At 36.6% G+C, this 8,710-nt stretch overlaps 1 protein-coding gene across 1 annotated transcript in view; it reads left to right on the top strand.

The window, feature by feature from the left end:
• Positions 1-5,981: 5,981 nt before the first annotated feature.
• Positions 5,982-8,710, top strand: part of LOC136840953 (solute carrier family 23 member 2-like) — a 22,008-nt gene continuing 19,279 nt past the window's right edge. The window contains exon 1 of the mRNA XM_067107936.1: positions 5,982-6,042. The gene's annotated coding sequence lies outside the window, so the exon portion shown is untranslated. The remainder of the gene's footprint in view (positions 6,043-8,710) is intronic.

The following is an 8,710-nucleotide window of genomic DNA, read 5'->3' as shown; positions in this document are numbered from 1 at the left end:
ATCCATCTACTATCCTACCCGTTATTAAGGAACTTACGATACATTTCACAGGATGATGCTGTGGAAGCAATATTCACTGCTCGTGAGCTTCTCTTCGTACCCTTCATTTTAAGTTATCTAACAGAGTATAACGTAACTTTGGTTGTCACTCTATCTCGTAGGTTACATACTTCACCATGGACTGGGATTTCGGAATGTTTACGCAAGGTGACATCAAGATGGATGAATAACCACAGTGGTACTGCAGAAATTGGTCAAATATCACTAAATCCAACGAGTTACAAAGGTTAAATTCTAAGTTACCTTACACAGAGCATTTGTCTCGGGTCTGAATAGAATAAACTTGGTCGATAAAGGTGCATTTCCATTAATTTGTATTTTTTTTTATAAATCATGGAGAAAATAGATTCATCATATATAAAATCTTTTCTTTTTTTATGAAAGTAATGCTGTTGGAAAATGAGATTTTGTATGACGAAGATAATGGTAATAAATTTGTCGTGACCTGGATATTTTTTTTTTATTATTTGTTCATGTTTTAATTTTACTGTTTATTAAGGCGAATATGGGGAAAGGCTACCCAAGATTTTTCCTTAAAATTTTCTACAGCTCAGCAGTGGTTCCCACGTCAGTCATTTCGCGGAAAGTGTCCCCTGTTATCGTAAACCCAGCACATATGTCAATCTTTAATAACCCATGAGATCCATGTATTAGTATGTAATTGTGATCCAGAGTCAAATACGACGACAGGATATTTCGGCCTCTGAGAGATTTGTGTTTTGTGAACTGCCTCCAGTTTGAAAAAATCAGTCACATGTTATGCCCACTTCGGGTCGGTCTCCTGCGTTTAAAAAACGAAAAAGTTTATTCGCCTCGGATTCCACATGCAAAGTGACCTCTCTCTCCCAGCTGTCAAACCAAACATGACTGACATACCCAAGCATAACTAAAAGAACTAGGAAAATTTACTTACTTGGCCTCTTACAAACACAAATGTAATCTAAAATTTCAGGTAACTGGAAGGGGAACCTAAGACAAGGAATAAAAAAAAAAAAAACCATGCCATAGGACCCTAAACACATGGATGGTGCGCCTGCCAATAATTATTTTTTTAAAGATTTGATTTTTAAACTCCAGACTACAAAGATCAAGGTTAACTAATCAGAGTGTATTATCTTGTAACTAATTCACTCAGGAAGAATAAAAAAAAAAGACTCGATCTAACTTAAAAATCATGGAGTTCTCTGATTCTACGGCGTAGATACGGACTGCTGTGGTTCATGTGAAATGTAGATTAATGACTAAAGTAGTGTTTAAAGCTTGAATTACCCATTTTCTGATTTGTAAAAGAAAATCGACAATTTCCTTCTCTTAAAAGAATAAACTGTAGCCTATAACTAGAACAAAGAAATTACCGACTTCGGCTAGGATTCGAATCTGGTCCTTCGGTTTAGAAACACCGATAAACTGTCGACTTTGACAACTCTGCTGTCAAGAGAAATAAAAACTGATTATCGACGCTGTTCAAATTCCTGTCGAATTCCAGTTCTGTACGTAGAATCGATATCAACATATCTCCACTATATATGGCTGATGATTGGCAAGTCTTTAACACTTGGCACTTTCGGCAGACCCTACTAAACAGACTCATATGTTACATATGTTAGCAAATTTAGATGAGCTGGTCTACATATCAGGCAATGGTAATTCTGTCCATTTGCTCTTCTTTCCTGACAGTTATCCCATTTTACAAATCCTTAAATTATCATTTCCCGTTGGCTGAGCATCCAGCGGTTCCCACCTCAGCTCTCTCTCTCTCTCTCTCTCTCTCTCTCTCTCTCTCTCTCTCTCTCTCTCTCTATACCTCAAACATTTCATATTTCACATCTAGATGACAAAGAGTTAACTGACACTTTAATGTAATATAAAAAAAATATTAGTATTTTTCCACGAAGAAATTGTCTCACTCCTGACTGCTATGGCTGGTAAAATTTTGTTATTTAAATTATTTTACCCTTCCTCTCATAAATTAAAATTCTATCACAAGATTTCGAGTATTTAGAAAGAAATAAAGGTATATGTATATGTATATGTATATATGTATATATATATATATATATATATATATATATATATATATATATATATATATATATATATATATTTATATTATTTAATATATATATACACATACATACATATATCGCTCATTTGGCAGAAGAGCGACACAACTCAAAAAATGTTTTTTGAGTTATTGATACCAGCAGATAGCCCGTTCTTTGTTCCATTTTGTGGTAAAAAGTCTTATTTATATTTGTAATACTAACCGCTATAGGGCATGACACGTCACCAATACACTATAGAGAGTATAGTTTTAAACTTTAAATTGCTTCTGCTGAAAAACAGCAATTTTTAGTTATGTCACTCTTCTGGCAAATGAGTTGATATATATATATATATATATATATATATATATATATATATATATATATATATATATATATATATATATATATATATATATATAAATATATATATATATATATATATATATATATATATATTTATACATTCAGAAATATCCTTTAATACCCAATTCACTGTACCTTCGGAATAACTGACACCCAAGGGGAATTACTACTGATAAGTGCTTCGTCACCAGTATAGAATTCGAACCGCTGCCTGGTATAGAAACAACGATGTACAGTGACTTTTGACCTTCAATCCATCAAGAGAAGTATAAGCTGATATCGACTCTGCTTACACATGCCTGGCGAATTCAAGTTTTTAAGTTTGTAACACGTTGCTAATTATGAATTTCTGTCACATACACTGACATTTTTTTATTCACAAATATTAAGCCACCAATATCTTTTAATATCCAGTTCACTATGGCCCAGGAATTACTTGCACGGAAGGGTAATTAAAATTCACAAGTGCTTCGTCACCAGTGGGAGTTTCTACCTTCAAGGTGAGTCTGATTTTGAAAACCTTTCAGAAACTGAATAATTTCGGGAGTAAGATAACTTAAAAAGAAAATTATTAAACCTCTTAAAGCGTCTTCCTCCATTTGATGAGATAGGTGGGGAAATTTCTTTCCATATCAGTGATGTCGCAAATAATAAAATATCGCCTGAAGTCCAAGCTTTCTACATTCCTGAGAATATTACATTCTAGAGATGATCATCAATGTCAATAACCCATAGAAGTGTACTGCAAGGAGGCAAACCACTCTGAACACCCGCTTAAGCATGTAACCAAACTGTTCCCCTCCCATGTCAAGCGTGTCAAATTCTCCTCTCTCTCTCTCTTGTATGTGTTTGGTAACACTAGTTTATAAACCATCCAATATTTCTCTTATATCTATGTATGTAATTTTTTCAAGAATAAAGCCGTCTGCCGTTAGAGGAGTGACTCACGAGAGAAGGTAAGACAATGAACAGTGCCACATTTATACTTCAACTGCTGAATCGTGGATGATCACCCAGCGTAGAAAACGTCCACTGCCTCTGCTACTTCATGCACCTAAGCAAATAGCTCATCAGCAGGGCATCGAGTCCACTACAGATGGGCCATTAACCTTCATCATACACATACTCTCATCCTTCCTGGAAGTGGGGACCCATCCTTCCTAACACCTCTTCTGCGTCTTCTATCCAGTCCCTCATGGGTTTTCTTATCTCCCCTCCTGCCAACAGTACATTTTTCACTAACCTACCATCCTCCATTCTTTCCACGTAACTAAAAACTCTTATTCCTTCTTTCACATACGCTAACCTTTTACCACACCTGTTTATCTACACATTCCCGATTTTGGCAAACAAATACAGGATGTGGGGCCGCAAAACCCATGCCCGCGGCCACACAGTGACTTTTGTATCAAGCAGAGCAGAGAGAATGCTATAATTTTCCAGGTATCCTAAATGAGTGAAGATTTGACTGCTGTTGGCCCCAGTGAAGGGACTCGTCATCCATTTAGTGGGTATTTGCTCACATCAAGGGACCGACGGCCCTTCATTAGTCGCTCCTCTCCTTTGGGGCACATTAAAGATGTACTTCAAGACATCGGTACATCCTGGGGCTGCAAGTCGTTCCCCTTAATACCAAACAGTAGCAACCACAGTAAACACGCTGCCCTAACATCTGTGATTGTGGTTAACCTCAGCTGACAGCCTCATCCGACATTTACGGCACATTTTTATTTAGCACGGCCTTTGCTAAAATTAAATATCTATGAAGAGTATATCTAACCCTTGCCTTTTAGTTTTATTCTTTTTTTTTTCTTTTACGTACAGAAATGCATTCATACAGTTTTCTTCCACTGCATGCATTATGCGGTTCTTATACGACCTTCTCCAGGCTTCTCTAGTCTCGTGAAGTGGTCACGGTGAGACGCAGTTGACCTGAGAGCTCACGATGATGCGATTCATGTGGTTGATTTGTGGTCAGAGGCGGCACGAGGCAAGTCTGGGTACATGTTCGTCCGATTCATGATTGGGTTAGATACGAAAATGAGGTCGAATATGCTGAATAGTCAACGATCAGAATAATATCAAATATAATTTCATGTACCGTACATAACGATTTTAATATTGGTATGTTCTATGCTTGAAAATCATGAGTTGTAGTTGAATATCAGTCTTAAGGATATACACTGCAAGAGCTGCACAATAGGACATTTACTGTCTCAAGAAAAATAATCAAACAGAATAATGTGTATCAATCATTATTCACAGACTGCATTCTAGTCACTTGTGGAATGGAATGGAATATAGAGTTTAGGCAAAGGCCAAGCACTGGGACCTCGGAGGTCATTATGCGCTGGAAAGGAAATTGAGCATAGTTAGGTTTGAAAGATGTAACAGGAGGAAAACCTCGCAGTTGCACTATGAAATAACTGTTAAAGAGAGGGTGGATATCAAGATGGAAGAACGAGAATATGAACGGAGGTACAGGAAAAGAAATGAAAGGGGTTGCAGCTAGAGACCGAGGGGACGCTGCAAAGAACCTTTAGTAATGCCTACAGCGCACCCCGTGAGGTACTGTACACTGACGCCACTCCCCCCTACGGGATCTAGTCACTTGTGCTATGTTGTTCCAGCACAGTGCCACCAGTTTTCGAGTCCGTTTCAGAATCATTTCCGGTTCGTAGTCTACCTTCTCGAAGAACTATATACGCGCGTCGGTAACGTTTTATATCAAGCTGTAACTGATTGAGTTCGTTTTGATCGACGTCCAAATTTTGAAGAAAATATCAGTAAACTATGAATATGATATTCAATTAGCACTCCTGACAAACATCAAATTACAAACTAAGCTGATGGTTTCAAACTTTGGAGAGGCAATTAGGTCAAACAACACAAAGAGAACTCCACTAATTGGTAAGTGAATTTATCTTATGCAAATCATGTACGATCTCTCACCTCCATCCTTGAGATAAAAGTTATGGTACTGACATTGATGAATATTTTATTTTATATCTTAATAACTGTGTTGCCAGAGCAAAAACTGAAATATACTGTATGACCTCCCACGAATACTTTATGGCCATCAAAGGGCAGTAAAATGTCAGGAAATAAATTAATAAATACGTAGCCAAAAAACTGAAATAGAAACATTATGCGCTTTTTGCTGTACGTCCTTATTTTGCCAATATTTTTAATGTTTCCATGAAATGGTCAAAGAAAGTGACGTAAGATAAACTATATATTTATTTTAGATCTTCGGTCTGCATCAAAAGCCTGCTTGATTTTTACTCTCTAAAATGGATGCACAAAGATGTACACAAATACACGCGCATCATATGGGTTTTTATTTACAGTTTCATGTATTTAAATAGTACGTAAACATGCGTAAGCGCACACACACATACATACGAGTAATTAGGGCCTGAGATATATCAACACAGTACAAAGGACGTTGGCCCGTACTGTATTAGGTAACTCAGTCAGCAGGCCAGTGGAGCTTCTAAGCAGGAACTGAGCACTTGTACGCTGTCACTCGCTTACAAAGGAGGCGTCCCGAGACTCCTGTCAGAAACAGGTGCGTGAAGTTAAGTGATTTTTTTACTTCAAATCTTTCGGTGGCTTTTGAGTTGCTGCGCCGTGCGAGATTTTTAATCGGAAAGTGTACCTCAGACAATCTGATGTGTCATTTCATTATTGTTTTTAACTTGTGGTTCAGTGATATTACAAGTATTTGTTTACTTGTTTATGAGGTGAAATTGAACTATATTTTCAACAGTTTGTATATATATATATATATATATATATATATATATATATATATATATATATATATATATATATATATATATATATATATATATATATATTCGAATGAAGTTACTGCATCTGTACTGTACATTATGCATGTGCCTACATATTACACATTAATTGAGTATATTAGATCATAACTTCAATTTTTTTTAAGATTTGCCAATTATCCTACGATTATTCGTTAATTTTCTCACTGCTTATGTTTAGTGAAATCTAGGTATAACCGAAGTTAAAAACTATCGGATATTCTTTGATAATTTGCTTGGTAAATTTTCAAGTGCTGTCGATGAACTTCGGTGATGTCTCACCGAAGTTCATCGACAGCTCTTGAAAATTTACCAAGCAAATTATTAGCGAATATCTGATGGTTTTCAACTTCGGTTATACTTAGATTTCACTAAACGTAAACCATGGGGAAATTAACGGATAATCGCAGGATAAATGGCAAATCTTTAAAAAATGAAGTTATGATCGTTTATTTCTTACGAATTTAATATACCCAATTAATATATATGTAGACATACGCATAATACACAGGACAGCTGCAATAACTTCATTCTTTAAAAATATTTTAAGGGTATAAAGGATAACGTATTAACTCTTAAGTCTAACGCCAGACAAAGGTTACAAAGGTTCAACATAGTTCAACAAGCTGCCAAAGTTACTTTTGAGACTGAGCTACCCTCTTGGGCGAAATAGGTGGGAGCCACGCATCGCCAGTACTCATGTCGTTCTCGTGTTACTCGAAGACGGTCGAAGCCGCTGATTGGATAATGTTTCTGACAGTATGAAGAAAGTTTATGAAGGCTGCATTTGTCTGTTGTCTTCTGTTTCTACAAGGTTTATTGTTTTTTTTTTTTTTTTAATGAACATGTTCTAGTATTCCTAGACATAAATTCTCTCTCTCTCTCTCTCTCTCTCTCTCTCTTCTTTGTAACAGTTCCGCTGTGAGGGAACATGATTTATCGCTTACTTCCACCATATGAACTGTTTCTCCACGATATATAATAAATTGTTTGCAGTACATTATTAGGGAGGGAAAACATGAGATTTAGCAAGTAATGCGGTAAGTTAATGTTGCTTACTTATGAACAGCGTAGGCGCGTTCGGTTTACAAATTAATCCGATGATTTGGACCAAATCATCTTTTAAGCGTTTCCCAAACTCCACCCAAACGAAGTGAATCCTTGTGGTTTCTGAAATGAAGCATGTCAAGTCATAACTCCGGCACTTTCGTCCATGTAGTGCTTACGACAGTGAAAAGTAGCAGTTGGAGTGGTTGGACCGCAAGATAAAACGATACAGAACATAAAGGAGATGAAGTATATAGCCTACTAGCATCTAAAGGTGGAACTGTAGGAAACCCCCACAATTGCACTAAGAAATTATAGTTAGAGGGCGCCTGGTCAGCAAGACTGAGGAAAGAAAGCGGGAGTGGAGGTAAAGTAAAATGCTAAAAGTGGGTGCAGCTACGTTCCGAAACGTCACGCAAACACCCTTTAGTAATGCCTACAAGGCACCACCTGAGGTGCACTGACAGCACTAACCTCTTAAGGGGATTAATTAAACCTTTGCCATCATAACAAGTCTCTCCGTTCTTGCCTTGTTTGTAGAGCAAATCACAAAAGAAATGAATTTTTGAGATGAGGTACGACAGGCTAAAGCCATAATCGCAATATTTTCAGGTAGATTTTTTCATTTACTTGTAAGGTTAAAAGATGATTTTCGTAGACAGGTAACTAACGTTTGATATTCTAGCGCCATATAATACCGAGACTGTCCACTGAAAACGTGAAACCGTATACCTGCTTTTCGCCGATGACGCATCAAGCAGGGATTAGTTTTACAAACGCATCTCTCCTTTGGCATACCCTGAGAGTTTCCCTTTTACCTCACTTACCACGTCTAGTCTTCCATCTCACTCAATCGATCAGTTTTCAAAATCAATTATTTTCGCACTTGGTGGCCTTGGTGTTTCTTGAGAAAGGCAATTATTGCTTTCATTCATAAAGCACTACCAAAAGCGGAATACTATAAACAAAGTGATAACGAAGGATTCTGTTTGTGCAGGTGGAAAACAAGTCCAATCATAAATTCTGGCCGAATCAAAGGCTATCCCAAGATATACACCATTAGCTATCACCTTCCATTCGAGAAATTATGTTCATGAAAGTAATCAACTCATTATTTCTTGTACTGCAGGGCCCAATCAGAATCTGGCTTTTAAGGTAATTCTTGTTTTATATTAGATTTTTAAACTACATTTGCCTTTGTGCAAAATTTCTTCATATTAGGATAAAATAAATTTCAAGAATAAAGTACAAACATAACTACAGATATTCATATATTATACTGGTTTAAGATTTATAAAAAATTCCTTGCACCAAACTCTTAAAAGTCAGTCTGTGATAGCTCAAGGAGCAGGTTATTTC

Source organism: Macrobrachium rosenbergii, chromosome 8 (genome assembly GCF_040412425.1).
Source record: "Macrobrachium rosenbergii isolate ZJJX-2024 chromosome 8, ASM4041242v1, whole genome shotgun sequence".
NCBI classification, from domain to species: Eukaryota; Metazoa; Arthropoda; class Malacostraca; order Decapoda; family Palaemonidae; genus Macrobrachium; species Macrobrachium rosenbergii.
Note: the sequence above shows the minus strand (reverse complement) of the source record. Positions and strands in the feature narration are given on the sequence as shown.